This window comes from Nicotiana tabacum, chromosome 3 (genome assembly GCF_000715075.1).
Source record: "Nicotiana tabacum cultivar K326 chromosome 3, ASM71507v2, whole genome shotgun sequence".
NCBI classification, from domain to species: domain Eukaryota; kingdom Viridiplantae; phylum Streptophyta; class Magnoliopsida; order Solanales; family Solanaceae; genus Nicotiana; species Nicotiana tabacum.
Window position 1 is genome coordinate 176,377,975 of NC_134082.1, and position 16,545 is coordinate 176,394,519.

At 42.0% G+C, this 16,545-nt stretch overlaps 1 pseudogene; it reads left to right on the plus strand.

Moving 5' to 3' along the window:
* Positions 1-16,545, plus strand: part of LOC142178137 (uncharacterized) — a 149,467-nt pseudogene that overhangs the window by 87,923 nt on the left and 44,999 nt on the right.

Genomic DNA, 16,545 nt, shown 5'->3' on the forward strand with positions numbered 1-16,545 from the left:
ATATACTGGTTTATGGTACAGAGGCTGTCATTCCTGCTGAGGTAGAAATTCCTTCCCTAAGGATCATACAAGAAGCTGAGCTTGATGACGCAGAGTGGGTAAAATGTCGTTATGAGCAACTATCCCTTATAGACGGAAAGAGAATGAATGCAGTCTGCCATGGTCAACTCTACCAGAATAGATTGTCCAAAGCCTTCAACAAAAGAGTCAAGCCAAGAAAGTTCACACCGGGGCAGCTGGTGTTAAAGAAAATTTTTCCGCATCAAGATGAAGCCAAAGGGAAGTTCTCTCCCAACTGGCAAGGTCCGTACATGGTTCACCGGGTTTTGACAGGAGGAGCCCTCATACTTGCAGAAATGGACGAAGAAGTCTGTACAAAGCTGATCAATTCAGATGCAGTCATGCGTTACTATATGTAATCTTTATGCTTTCCTTATATGATGTAAATTGAACTACACCTAACCTGATTTCCATTTAAGAGGAGATATGTAGGCAGCCCTATGGGTTCGATCACAATTTAATACAAATTCCATTTCCCCCGCAGTTGGAAACTGGGGTAGAATTTTGAGGAGGACCCTCAAAATTCCGAAGTAATTTCAGCTGATCGACGCACGAGCAGCAGTCAGAAGCATCAACTCATCAAACTGGTGCAGAATTTTGAGAAGGACCCTCAAAATTCCATAGCAAGAGAGGTTGCAACGTCCTGAACCACGTCACAGTCGTCGGTTCATCTAAAAGTTATTTTAACTATACATTTATGTCATACTTTTACAAAATCATGCACGCTTATTATTGAAACTGCTTTGTTTAGCAATGCTACCCCAATGATATAGACGGTATCACTAGATCAAAGCCGAACGAGTCAAGAAAGGCCAGCGAGGATACGAACTAAACTTCCCCCCTTACAAAACTCACAATTTTTCTTTGGATGCAAGCACTAGGATTGCAAAATCATCAAACATATTGTACGCCCATGGAACAAACATTGTTCAAGAATACGACTCTCCACACTACTTTACTTACCAACATTTGCTATCAGTATACACCAATGACGTTTCACAGCGCCGCAATCTGCTATCAGCTAAGAAAACTCTACTGCCAGTTGTTATCTTATTTCTTGCATAAGGCTACCATTCTGCCTTCCGAGACTAAACATTGTCTCCATCTGCATCCGCATTGCATAAGGCTACTATTCTGTCTTCCAATCTGCATAAGGCTACCATTCTACCTTTCGAGGTTAAGCTCTACCTTCATCTGCATTTGCATTGCATAACGCTATTATTCTGCCTTCCAATTTGCATAGGGCTACCATTCTTCCTTCCGAGACTAAACGTTGTCTCCATATGCATTTTCATTGCATAAGGCTACCATTCTGCCTTCCTATTTTCATAAGGCTACCATTCTACCTTCTGAGGTTAAGCTCTACCTCCATTTGCATTCACATCTTTGCATAAGGCTACTATTCTGCCTTCTTAATTGCATAAGGCTACTATTCTACCTTACGAGGTTAAGCTCTACCTCCATCTGCATTCACATCTTTACGTAACACTACTAGAAATTGGAGCTATGACAATGCTTTTTATTCTTACAGATCCATAATTGTTCTAATAGGTGTTCTATTTTACGGTTATGTAACGACCCGACTGGTCGTTTTGAGCTTTTTCACTTCGATCGCTAGTTCTCGGGCATGACTTGCCCCGTGTGATGTATTATGACTTATGTTAATCGTTGGTTTGGGTTTCCGGGAAAATTAGAATGAATTTGGAAGAACAATTCTCAGTTTGAAGCTTAAATTTAAAAGGTTTGACCAAAATTTGACTTGTTTGTATATGATCTCGGATCGGGATTTTTATGAATTGGTTAGCTCCATTATGTGATTTATGAATTAGGAGCATGATCGGAATGCATTTTTTGAAGTCCGTGGAAGGTTTAGGCTTGAATTGGCGAAATTTATATTTTGTCGATTTCTGGTTGATAGGTGAGATTTTTATATAAGGGTCAAAATAGAATTTTGAGAGTTGCAGTAACTTTGTTGTGTCATTTGGGATGTGTGTATAAAATTTCGGGTCATTTTGACGTGGTTTAGTTGGGTTTTTGATCAAAAGCGTATTTGGAAAGATTTTTAGAAACTTAAGCTTGAATTCGATGTGATTTGGTAGATTTGATGTTGTTTGAGGTGTTTTGATGATTGAAACAAGTTTGAATAAGGTATTGGGTTATGTTTGTTGTTTTGGTTGAGGTCCCGGGGCCTCAGGATGATTTCGGATGGTTATCGGAGAAGTTAGATGTTAGTTGCAGCTTCAGATTTGCTGCTTCTGGTATTTTTGCATCTGCGGTTTGGGGACCGCAAATGCGGTGCTGCAGATGCGGGTGAATCATCGCAGAAGCGAAAAAGGGTCAGATGGGCTGAGACCGCAGAAGCAGCTATGTGGACCGCATCTGCGAAACCGCATATGCGGGGAAATGATCGTAGATGCGAGATTTGGCTGGCAAGTGATTTCCGCAGAAGCGAAGGGAGAATCGCATATGCGGTACTGCGAGTGCATTTTTGGACCGCAGAAGTGGGTCCTAGGTCATAAGTGAAATTCGCAAAAGCGTATGTTTCTCCATAGAAGCGGAAGCGCAGATGCGCTTACTGGATCGCAGGTGCGAAAGAGCTGGGCAGAAGGCATAAAAATGCCCTTTTGCGATTTTCAGTCATTTGTTCATCATTTTTGTGCGATTTTGGAGCTCCAAGCAGTGATTTCAAGAGGGGATCAAGTGTATCCGCAGAGGTAAGCTACTTGGGCTTTATACCTTGTGTTTATGGTGATTATATCATTGTTTAATCATGAAAATTTGTGAAAATTAGAGGAAGAGTTGTGAAAATTAGGGCTTGAAATTGGAGAGTGAATTTTTAGAATTTGAGTGACCATATGAGGTCGTCTTTTGGTAAATTTGATATGTATGAACTCGTGAGGAGATAAAGAATCTATTGATATGATAATTTTTGAGTTTCGAGAAGTGGGCCCGGGGCTCGGGTTTTGCTAATTTTGGGATTTTTGGTATTTTCCGATTGTTTTCACTTGGGCTTTGTTCCCTTAGCATATTGTGATGTATTCGTTCTGATTTTGGATAGATTCGACGCGCGTGGAGGCGGATTTGAGGAGCAAAGGCGTCGCGAGCGAGAGATTTAGCCGGTCCGAGGTGAGTAATGATTGTAAATGATGTCCTGAGAGTTTGAAACCCGGATTGCACATCGTAGTGCTATATTGAGGTGAGACACGCGCTTGATGATGAGCGTGGAGTCATTTACTATTGGGGATTGTGACTTGGTCCGTCCCGATTGATGATTTTACCGCGTATTTGACTGAAACTTGTTTGTTATCATCATGGTTTGGGCTGATTGCCATATTTGGGCTTTGTGCCAACTATTTGAACCCTCCGGGGATTTTAATCACTATTTCCTCATTGTATTGATTTATTACTTGAACTCAGTCCTGTTGTTTCCTACTGTTTTTATAACTCAGCCTCTCTTACTCAGTTTTGAGACTTAAATGATATTTCTAAATGATGTTTTGGGCCGAGAACAACTGTTTTACTAATGCCCAAGGGGCTTGTGATGATTTTCAAACTGAGTGAGGCCGAGGGCAATATTTGAGGATATGCTGAGTGATATGAGGTTGAGGGCCTGAGATATTTTTATACGCCACGAGGTGGCTTGAGTGATGTGAGGCCGAGGGCCTGAGATATTTTTATATGCCACGAGGTGGTTTAAGTGATGTGAGGCTGAGTGCCGAGAGATGATGCCACGAGGTGGCTTGATATAGCGCTTGGGCTGTAAGGGGCCCCTCCGGAGTATGCACATCCACAGTGAGCACGGGTAGCCATTGTGATCTTAGAGTGAGCCCAAGGGGCTGATACTGTTCTGAGAGGAAGCCCAAGGGGCTGATATTGTTCTGAGCATGAGCCCGAGGGGCAGGTACTGTTCTGAGTGGTTGCCCGAGGGGCAAATTTCTATTTGTTAATTACCTGCCAAATTACTTGTTTTACTAGTTGAAAAAGGAAATTTACTCGATATTTTCACCGATTTACTGTTTTAATTGATTTTTCTACCTTGGTATAGAATGCTTTGTCCTTTTACGTGTTTTCTTGCTTTCAGCCATTATTTATATTTATTACTCATTGGGTCGGAGTACTCACATTACTCCCTGCACCGTGTGTGCAGATTCAGGCATAGCAAATCCCGCTCTTGAGTGTTGATCCTCCTAGTCCAGGCAGTGTTTTCGGAGACTACGAGGTAGCTGTTGGTGTCCGCAGCCCCCGTGTCTCCCTTATCTTATTAATTTTATGTTCTTCAAATAGTTGTACCAGATATTATAGTTAGTAGACTCGTATCGGGATTCTCAGTTGCTCATGAATTTTGACACCCCGGTTTGGGCTGTGTCGGGATGGTTTCTTCTGTTGATATCTATATTTTCGTGAATTGTTGCTATTAAATCATGCTTTAAACTGTTTTATGGTAACGAACTGCTTAAAGAAGTATATTGTGTTGGATTGGCCGGCCTTGTCTTCACGAGACGGGTTCGGGGTTAGGGTCGTGACAAGTTGGTATTAGAGCCTAGGTTAAATAGGTCTCACGAGTCATGAGAAGGTTTAGTAGAGTCTCTTAGATCGGTTCAGAGATGTCTGTATTTATCCTCGAGAGGATGCAAAACCTTTAGGAAAACTTCGCATTCTTGAATTCTTATCGTGCGTCCTTTGATTCAACCTGAAATGTAACTCTTTGAATTCCTTCCACATGTTCGTATGCGTGCATGAACGCTCAGTATCAGATGTGCATTGATGGCTTGAGATTCCCTAATCGAGGGGCGATATGTAATCTTTGTGAGATGATGTTGGGCCAGTCTAGAGGACTTGAGGCCAGATCTTTGCCTATAGCTTGAGCACCGAGGTGCTGATTGTGTGAACAAGTGTTTTTGAACTTATATGTTCGGTAGTGTCCCTACTAGTGGGAGTGACGGTTGGATAACTATGTGATGAGTATGCTAGTACTGCGAGATGTATCCATATGATTTGGAGGCGACGAGAAGGGTCTGCTGGAGGATAGAAGAACTATTAGGTGCTTGATTTTCATTTTTGATTTAAGGTATAGCCCCAATTTATGGGTGTGCGAAGAGTCTTTTCATGGGTCCTAGTTGGGAGTGAAGTAAATTTCATGTTGCGGTATGAGTTCAGACTCAGGAAGGCTAAGTGACTGCGTAATGTTTGTGACGGTGGAAGGTATACAGAAATGTTAGTTGAAGACAAGGCATGTGGGTTATCTCTTGCGAAGTGTTCCGAGGTTGTGTGATCGTTATGTGTCTTTTAGAAGGTCTTATTTACAAGTGAAATATAAGTGTTGAAATTTGAATTTTGAGTCGCTTAAGAGAGTGGGCTTGGCTGTTGCAAGGATAAATGTGAGATTTGTAGAAGATTTAAGGAACCAGATGGTATGTGTTTCACGAGCTTATGATGGTTTGAGCTTAATCTCACTATGGTATTGTGGAAGCAATAGAGTATATGCATTATGAGTTATTGTGTGTATTTTGGTCTACGGCACCGAGCCAAATGGGGGAGTCTGCTATTGATTAAGCTATTGAATGGTTATGTGCTATGTTGGTTCCGGTTTATGACGTTCGGGTGAATCAGTTATAGCCTATAGGAGGTTGAGACTGAGGATGGCTCGGGTAAAGGAAAATTTTGACGAAGATTATATTATGCTTCATAGGCGTGTGAGAATCACGGGATGTCCTCAGTTGTTACTGGCAAGAATGCTCGGTGCATAGAGCAGGAATTTGCTTGGTTGTATTGGGATGAGGTTACATTTTATAGTGTCGGAGTGCCAATGAGGCACGGGTTGTTCGGTTCATTTGATTAGACTAATTGCAGTTTGAATAGAGTGAATGACTCTCGAGAATGGTTCTAATGTGTTCAAGATTCTACATGTAACAATTGGGTATTTTAAAGTTGTATATGTGGTTAGGAACTGAGTTTTCATTTGGAAGATGTCAAGACTTGTGGTATTTTCTACATTAACTATGGGATTCTGTATATCAGTATTAGGAAGGTAATGGTTCCAGATTCACAGGAAGTCCCTTCGGGGTACGTATTTTGGACGTGGTGCTTTTGGAAACATTTAAGAGAGTACTCAGCGGCTTATGATCCTTAGACAATGTGATTTTATGCTTGGGTCTCGTGTGGTAAGTCTGGGTTGAGGAATTGTGGTGCTACAGCAAGAGAGGATATCAAGTTAAAGGTAAATCAGCAGGAAACTCGGATAGATGGATAGCTGGGTAGTAGGCCGGATTAGTATGATAAGGATATGATTAGTTCTTTGGGTATGTACGGGGTAATGAGTTCCTACAGGTATTTAGCGGTAATGCTCTTAGGTTTTGATGGCTTGCGTAGCTTGGTCAAATTAGAAGGATTCAGTCCTGACAGGTCTGGTTTGTGCAAGGGGAACTCGGAGAGTTCTTCATGGTTTCTACCTCAGTTGGAGATGTATATTTTCTATGGGCGTGAGGAGCCTGGGATGCATAGTGATTTCCTTATAGATGGGATCAATGAAAAGTTCTTGACTAGTGGAGTACGTAGATGTTTGTGGCTCGGAAGGGAGATGAAGTTCTCATGTTATCCTAGGATGGTAGGGTATATGCAGTATGTTGTGGAGGATTGAGATTTGCGTGTGTAAGGTTACGATTCAGTTTTCAATGGAAAGTCATAAAAATTCGTAGGCAGCATGGGCAATTTCAGATGATTAAAGAAATGAGTTTTAGATGATTAGGGAGATGATCTCTAGATGATTAAGGAAATGGTATTGCTAAATGGGAGTGATCTGACGAGGGTATATGTTTCAGAAAGGGCAATGTGATTAAGTTGATGGTACTTCGATAAAATTACGACGCTTTTTTGTTAGATCGACTGCTGATATTCGAGTTTGCTTGGTGACACAAGGGAATTTCAGAGTATCTATCGTGGAATGATTGGGTATTTGAGGTACGACATGCATTCGGACAGCGGAATTGGGATCAGGTATGTTGATTCATGTGCCATATGGATTTGGAGACAGGGAACTTCTCACATTCAGGCTATGTTGTGGTTGTCAGTCATATGTATCGGCACTGTTTAGTGACTATCGGGGTTTGGAGACCCGAGCGGATCTTTTGTGCTTGGCATGTTAGATTTTGGATGGGATATTGGGTTCAGACTGGTTGTCTCCGTGTTGTGTCATTCTGGACTATTTTCCTAAGGTGGCACTGTTGGCTATGCCGAAAATGCCACGGATTGAGTGGCGAGGTCCGTAGGATTATGCCCTAGTGGAGTGGTTTTATATTTTGAAGACCCAGCAAACGACTGGGAAGGATTGTCTTTCTTATTTGGGCTTTCGTGATGGATGTCAGTGTAGAGGCTTCTACCATTGATTCAGTTCTGGTGGTGAGGAACTTTTCGGATGTGTTTCTTATGGCCGGGCATGTCGCCGGGCAGGGTTGTTGAATTCGGTATTGATTTGATATCGGGCACCGTATCGTATGGCACAGTCAGAGTTAAAGGGGTGGAAGGAGTAGCTTCACCTTGATAAGGAGTTCGTTGGCAGGCCAATGAGGATGCGTGTTCTAACTTGAGTCGACTTGGTTGGCTCTGAATTGTATTATTGAGGTAGGTTTTGATTCGTCAGTTATTGAGCTTATTAGTAATCCGGGGAGGCCTATGAGTTACCTTTCCGTGTTGCGAGGCATTGATATTTGTTGGTTATCGGCACATGTGGTGCGGTGTTATTAGGGTCTCTCAGCAGAATTCGAGCTGGAGGAGTATTTGATATTTTTTGGTGGATGGCGCATCTGTTATGCCCTTTCAGATTGTGCGGTGTTATGTACTTGCTTTACCGTGGTTATGATGATTTACTTTGATTCTAGACATCAATTGCGCATGGTCGTCAATTTCGAGCAGAGTGACTTGAGGTGTTCCATGTGGAGCAGTATTTGGATAAGGTCGCGCATTGTAGCGAATATATGTGGAGGTATGACCTTGCAGGTTAGATTCGTGTGTTCTGTTCCTATGATGTGAGACGGGTTCTCAACCTTGTGTTGTGGTTGTACTGGTGAACTTGAGGTACAACTCTTTCATTTGAGTCATTTTCATGATTTGAGTATGATCGGACCGTTGCTTATTGGTGCGCATATTATGCAAGTTGTGGTTTAGGCCTATATTGATGTGTCATGTCACCAGAGTGGTGTGTTGGATTAGAGGAGCTCGTTGGGATCATTAATAAATACGAACGGATTCGATTTTAGCATGTTGGAGGGATAATATCGAGGTTCGACTCAGAAATTTGCTATGGTATTTGCCAAAGGAGAAGTGGCTTCATGAATGGTTGATCTGAGAAATGGTTAAGGTTTATTGCGTGTTTCATTTATCATTGGCAGTATATGAAAGTGTTGGAATGAGACTTTAGTTGATAAGATATTTTCTACCAGTATTCGGTTGTTGTGGGCAGTTGCTATGAATATCATGTTGTATATCATGTGATTTCACCTGAGATAGCAGATATGGTTTGTTATATCTTGTCGGACTTATTCACATTATAAATGTGAGATTCTGACCGTATTGATGATTTAGAAGAAGAAAAGTGGTTGTATGGTTTATGGACTAGGATATTGTGAAATTTCAGTTATATTGTGTTATCAAACCTATGTGAGATAGGGTGACGTGGGATCACCCCCGGTATATGGATGGTAAGGTTATTCAGCAATTGGCTAGCTTTTGGAACAACTTTGGGCACGTTCGAGGATGTAACGACCCGATCGGTCGTTTTGAGCTTTTGCACTTTGATCGCCAGTTCTCGGGCATGACCTGCCCCGTTTGATGTATTGTGACTTATGTTAATCGTTGGTTTGGGTTTTCGGGAAAATTGGAATGAATTTGACAGAACAATTCTTAATTTGAAGCTTAAAATTTGAAAGGTTTGATCATGATTTGACTTGGTTGTATATGATCTCGGATCGGGATTTTTATGAATTGGTTAGCTTCATTAGGTGATTTATGACTTAGGAGCGTGATCGGAATGCATTTTTGGGAGTCTGTGGAAGGTTTAGGCTTGAATTGATGAAATTTATATTTTGGCGATTTTCGGTTGATAGCCGAGATTTTTATATAAGGGTCGGAATTGCATTCTGAGAGTTGCAGGAACTTCGTTGTGTCATTTGGGATATGTGTGCAAATTTTCGGGTCATTTGGACGTGGTTTGGTTGGGTTTTTGATCAAAAGCGTATTTCGTAAGATTTTTAAAAACTTAGGCTTGAATTCGATGTGATTTGGTAGATTTGATGTTGTTTGAGGTGTTTTGATGATTGGAACAAGTTTGAATAAGGTATTGAGTTATGTTTGTACTTTTGGTTGATGTCCAGGGGGCCTCGGGATGATTTCGGATGGTTATCGGAGAAGTTAGATGTTGGTTGCAGCTTCAGATTTGCTGCTTCTGGTATTTTTGCATCTGCGATTTGGGGAGCATTTGGTTAAGGTATTGGGTTATGTTTGTGCTTTTGGTTAAGCTAAAAATGGAAGAACTAGGGTTTGGGAATTTGAGCTTTCGAATTGGGATTTGGAGGACCATTTGGGGTCGGATTGGAAAACTTTTGATATGTATGAACTCGTGGGGTGATAAGGAATCTAACTATGTGAAAATTTTTGAGTTTAGGGATGTGGGCCTGGGGCTCGGGTTTTGCTAATTTCGGGATTTTTGATATTTTTCGATTGTTTTCGCTTGGTCTTTGTTTCCTTAGTAAATTGTAACGTATTCGTTCTGATTTTGGATAGATTCGACGCGCGTGGAGGCCGATTCAAAGGGAAAAGGCATTGCGAGCTAGAGTTGTAGCCGGTTCGAGGTGAGTAGTGATTGTAAATGATGTCCTGAGGGTTTGAAACCCCGGATTGCACATTGTAGTGCTATATTGAGGTGAGACACGCGCTGGATGATGAGCGCAGGGTCCTTTACTACTGAGGATTGTGACTTGGTCCATCCCGATTGATGATTTTACCGCGTATTTGACTGAAACTTGTTTGTTATCATCATGGTTTGGGATGATTGCCATATTTGGGCTTCGTGCCAACTATTTGAACCCTCCGAGGATTTTTATCACTATTTCCTCACTGTATTGATTTATTGCTTGAACTCAGTCCTGTTGTTTTTCCACTATTTTACAACTCAACCACTTTTACTCAGTTTTGAGACATAAATGATATTTCTAAATGATGTTTTGGGCTGAGCACTACTGGTTTACAGATGCCTGAGTTGAAGGAATAACTCAACTTTAGGAACACCTAGATCGTATGGCACCAGAAGGAATTGAAAGAACAACTTCAGGAACTCCTAGATAAGGGGTTTATTCGGCCTAGTGTGTCACCTTAGGGTGTGCCAGTCCTGTTTATGAAGAAGAAGGATGGCACCATGAGAATGTGCATTGATTATAGGCAATTGAACAAGGTAACAATTAAGAACAAGTATCCCTTGCCTCTAAGTGATGATTTGTTTGACCAGCTTCAGGGAGCAAGAGTGTTCTCCAAGATTGATCTTCGTTCGGGCTATCACCAGTTAAAGATCAGGAATTCAGATATTCTTAAGACTGCTTTCAGGACCAGATATGGTCATTATGAGTTCCTTGTGATGTCTTTCGGGCTAACCAATGCCCCAACAATGTTCATGCATTTGATAAACAGCATGTTCCGGCCTTATCTTGATTCGTTCGTTATAGTTTTCATTGATGATATTCTGGTGTACTCTCATAGCCAGGAGGAGCACGCAGAGCATTTGAGAGTTGTGTTATAGAGATTGAGAGAGGAGAAGCTTTATGCAAAGTTCTCCAAGTGTGAGTTTTGGCTCAGTTTAGTGGCTTTCTTGGGGCACGTGGTGTCCAGCGAGGGTATTCAGGTTGATCAGAAGAAGATTGAGGCGGTTCAGAGTTGGCCTAGACCGTCCTCAGCCATAGAGATTCGTAGCTTTCTTGGGTTGTCAGGTTATTATCGCCGGTTTGTTCAGGCATTCTCATCTATCGCATCGCCCTTGACCAAGTTGACTCAGAAGGGTGTTTCATTTGTATGGTCGGACAAGTGTGAGGAGAGCTTTCAAAAGCTCAAGACAGTTTTGACCACAGCTCCAATGTTGGTTTTGCTATCAGCTTCAGGTTCATATACCATGTATTGTGATGCTTCAAGAGTTGGGATTGGTTGTGTATTGACGCAGGAGGGTAGAGTTATTACTTATGCTTCTCGTCAGTTGAAGCCCCATGAGAAGAAATACCTTGTTCATGAGTTGGAGTTGGCTGCCATAGTTCATGCATTGAAGATTTGGAGGCATTATTCGTATGGCATATCTTGTGAGGTATTCACTGATCATCGTAGTTTTCAGCATTTGTTCAAGCAAAAGGATCTTAATTTGAGGCAGCGGAGATGGTTAAAGTTGCTTAAGGATTATGATATCACTATATTGTACCATCCGGAAAAGGCCAATGTGGTGGCTGATGCTTTGAACCCAAGACAATGATCATGGGGAGTTTGGCATATATTCCAGTTGGGGAGAGACCTCTTGCAGTTAATGTTAAGGCCTTGGCCAATCGGTTCGTGAGGTTGGATATTTTGGAGCCCAGTCGGGTGTTGGCGTGTGTAGTTTCTCGGTCTTCCTTGTATGATCGCATCAGAGAGCGCCAGTATGATGATCCGCATTTTCTTGTCCTTAAGGAAAGAGTTTAGCATGATGATGCTAGAGATGTGACCATTGGTGATGATGGGGTGTTGAGAATGCAGGGCCGGATTTGTGTGCCCAATGTAGATGGGCTTAGAGAGTTGATTCTGGAGGAGGCCCATAGCTCGCGGTATTCCATTCATCCGGATGCCGCGAAGATGTATCAGGATTTGAGGCAGCACTACTGGTGGAGAATAATGAAGAAATATATTGTGGGATTTGTAGCTCGGTGTCTCAATTGTCAGTAGGAGAAATATGAGCATCAAATACCGGGTGGCTTGCTTCAGCAGATGGTTATTCCTGAGTGGAAGTAGGAGAGGATCACTATGGACTTCGTTGTTGGACTTCCACAGACTTTGAAGAAGTTCGATGCTATTTGGGTGATTGTGGATTGGCTGACCAAGTCCGCGCACTTCATTCCTGTGTGTACTACATATTCTTCAGACGGTTAGCAGAGTTATACATTCGGGAGATTGTTCTGCTATATGGTGTTCCAGTTTCTATCATTTTAGATCGGGGTACTCAGTTTACATCGCAGTTTTGGAGAGCCGTGCAGAGATTGTTCGGCTGCATGGTGTCCGAGCATACTATTTAGATATTGGAGGACATGTTGCGTGCTTGTGCTATTTATTTCGAAGGTTTATGGTATGAGTTTCTACCGTTTGCAGAGTTTGCCTACAACAACAGCTACCAGTCGAGTATTCAGATGGCTCCATATGAGGCTTTGTATGGGATGCGGTGTAGATCTCCAGTTGGTTGGTTCGAGCCTGGCGAGTCTAGGCTATTGGGGATAGATTTGGTCCAGGATGCCTTAGAGAAGGTGAATGTGATTCAGGAGAGGCTTCATACAACGCAGTCGAGGCAAAAGAGTTATGCGGACCGGAAGGTTCGAGATGTGTCCTACATGGTTGGCGAGAAGGTTCTGTTGAAGGTTTCACCCATGAAGGGTGTTATGAGATTTGGGAAGATAGGAAAATTGAGCCCTCGGTTCATTGGCCTTTTGAGGTGCTTCGGAGGATTGGGGAGGTGACTTGTGAGCTTGCTTTGCCACCCAACTTGTTGAGTGTGCATCCGGTATTTCATGTTTCTATGCTCCAAAAGTATATTGGGGATCCGTCTCATATTTTGGACTTCAGCACGGTTCAATTGGATGATGATTTGACCTATGATGTGGAGTCAGTAGCTATTTTGGGTTGTCAGGTTCGGAAGTTGAGGTCAAAGGATATAGCTTCAGTGAAAGTGCGATGGAAAGGTTGGCCCGTGGAGGAGGCTACCTGGGAGACCGAGCGGGATATGCGGAGCAGATATCCCCACCTATTCGAGACTTCAGGTATGTTTCTAGACTCGTTCGAGGACGAACGTTTGTTTAAGTTAGGGAGGATGTGACGACCCGGCCATTCGTCTTATGAGTTACCTCTCCGTTTCCCCTATTTTGCTTCTTTTTGCTCCGTTATCCGTGTTTTATGTGATCGAGTGGATTAATTGGTGTTCGGAGTGGATTTGTTAAGAAATAAGACACTTAGTCTCTTTTAAGAAGGTTTAAGTTGGAAAAGTCAACCGGATGTTGACTTATATGTTAGAGGGCTCGGATATGAGTTTCGATAGTTCGATTAGCTTTAGGAGGTGATTTATGACTTAGGAGTATGATCGGAATGAGTTTTGGAGGTCTAAAGTAGAATTTGGCTTGAATTGGCGAAGTTGATATTTTGACGATTTCCGGTTGATAGGCGAGATTTTGATATAGGGGTCGGAATGGAATTCCGAGAGTTGCAGTAGCTTCGTTATGTCATTTTGGATGTGTGCAAAATTTTAGTTCATTCGGATGTGGTTAGGTTGGATTTTTGATTGAAAGCGTATTTTAGAAGATTTCTCAAAAATTAGGCTGGAATCCGATGTGTTTCGGGTAATTTGATGTTGTTTGAGGTGTTTTGATGATGTGAACAAGTTTGAATAAGGTATTGGGTTATGTTTGTGCTTTTGGTTGAGGTCTCGGGGCCCTCGGGGTGATTTCGGATGGTTAACGGGAAGATTTTTGGACTTGAGTGATTGCAGAATTTCTGTTGCATCTGGTGTTTTCGCACCTGCGGTTTGGGGACCGCTGGTGCGGCATTGCAGGTGCGAAGGATTTTCTGCAGATGCGGATTTGAGGAGAGAGGTCAGGAACCACAGATGCGGAATAAGGACCGCACCTGCGGAGTCGCAGATGCGGCAGTGCACCGCAGATGCGGTTTTGGCTCGTTAAGGAAATTCCCCAGATGCGGAGAAATGACCATAGAAGCGGGCTTTGGGGTCGCAGATGCGAAAACCCCTGGGCAGAATGTTTTAATTCATTTCATCCGCGATTTTTAAGCTCATTTACTCCATAGTTGGTCTTTTTGAGAGCTTTTTGAAGGTAATCGAAGAGGGATTCAAGGAGAAACGTTTGGAAGTAAGGATTTCGGACCAAAAAATTGAATCTATTGCGAAATCCATATAGAAAATCATGAAACTTAAGCTAAAAATGGAAGAACTAGGGCTTGGGATTTTAAGCTTTTGAATTGGGATTTGGAGGACTATTTGGGGTCGAATTTGCGAACTTTTGATATGTATGAACTCGTGGGGTGATAAGGAATCTAATGATGTGAAAATTTTTGAGTTTCGAGAAGTGGGCCTAGGGCTCGGGTTTTGCTAATTTCGGGATTTTTGATATTTTTCAATTGTTTTTGCTTGGGCTTTTTTCCCTTAGAATATTGTGACATATTCGTTCTGATTTTGGATAGATTCGATGCACGTGGAGGCCGATTCGAGGGGCAAAGGCGACACGAGATAGAGTTGTAGCCGGTTCGAGGTAAGTAATGATTGTAAATGATGTCCTAAGAGTTTGAGACCCCAGATTGCACATCGTAGTACTATATTGAGGTGAGACACGCGCTTGATGATGAGCGTGGAGTCATTTACTATTAGGGATTGTGACTTGGTCCATCCCGATTTATGATTTTACCGCGTATTTGACTGAAACTTGTTTGTTATCATCAAGGTTTGGGCTGATTGCCATAATTGGGCTTCGTGTCAACTATTTGAACCCTCCGGGGATTTTTATCAATATTTCCTCACTGTATTAATTTATTACTTGAATTCAATCCTGTTGTTTTTCCACTGTTTTATAACTCAGCCTCTCTTACTCAGTTTTGAGACTTAAATGATATTTCTAAATGATGTTTTGGGCCGAGAACTACTGTTTTACAAATGCCTGAGGGGCTTGTGATGATTTTCTTACTAAGTGCTGCCGAGGACCAGATATGAGGATACACTGAGTGATATGAGGCCGAGGGCCTGAGATACATTTACACGCCACGAGATGGCTTGAGTGATGTGAGGCCAAGAGCCGAGAGATGATTCCACGAGATGACTTGATATTACGCTTGGGCCGTAAGGGACCCCTTCGGAGTTTGCACACCCCTAGTGAGTGCGGGTACCCATTGTGTTTTGAGAGTGAGCTCGAGGGGCTGATACTGTTCTAAGAGTGAGCCCGAGGGGCTAATACTATTTTGAGAGTGAGCCTGAGGGGCTGATACTGATCTGAGAGTGAGCCCGAGGGGCTGATATTATTCTGAGAATGAGCTTGAGGGGCTGGTACTATTCTGAGTTGTTGCCCGAGGGGCGGATTTCTATTTGTTAATTACCTGCCGAATTACTTGTTTTACTGGTTGAAATAGGAAAATTTACTTGATATTTCACTGATTTACTGTTACAAGTGATTTTACTGCTTTGGTATAGCTTTGTGTTTTCACGTGATTTCTTGCTTTCAGCCATTATTTATGTTTATTACTCACTGAGTTGGAGTACTCACTTTACTCCCTGTACCTCTGTGTGCAGATTCAGGCATAGCAGGTGCCGCTCCTGAGTGCTGATTTCCTCCAGTCCAGGGGTGTTTCGGAGACTACGAGGTAGCTGTTGGCGTCCGCATCCCCCGTGTCTACCTTATCTTATTAATTTTATGTCCTTCAAATAGTTGTACCAGATATTGTATTTAGTAGACTCGTATTGGGATCCTTAGTTGCTCATGACTTGTGACACCCCAGTTAGGGCTGTGTCGGGCTGGATTCCGCATTTTTATCTATATTTTCTGCTATTTAGTATTATTAAACCATGTTTAGACTATATTTGTGTTAATTAACTGCTTTAAAAGATGAATTAGGTTAGACTAGCTGGCCTTGTCTTCACGAGAGGCGCCATCACGACCGGGTTCGGGGTTAGGGTCGTGACAGCCATTGAATTTCCAATGATAACGAGAAACTCTAAATCCAAAGAAACAGAAAGAGAAGTCTGCTTAATACCCATATTCACTACTTCAAATAAATTAAATAACGCTCCTTGTGCAACCCTACCCCTTACAAATTGAAAGTGGTTATTTAGGTGTCCGTACGAATAAATTTGAATACGCATAAAAAAAATCTCACATTAGGGGAACTTAAGAGACTTTTTCGGTTATGTCTAGAATAATGATAGTGCTTTTGGTATGTAATAGTATCTTATTCCAGTGCCTCTATTGTAGTGGGGCACAACAACTCAATACCAAACTGCAACTTTGAAGAACCCATACTGTTTGGTACAAGTGGATAATTATTTCGCATATGGTAGAACATTTCCAACTCTATTAGTTGGATAAGGAATGATTCTTGATTCTAATCAGACACATTAGTGATGGACCCTAATGTTTGTTTTCATTTAAATAATGAAACACATAATTAAAAAGGTGAGAAACTCTTATCCTATATGGATTATCTACAATAATAATATTTTGTACTAAA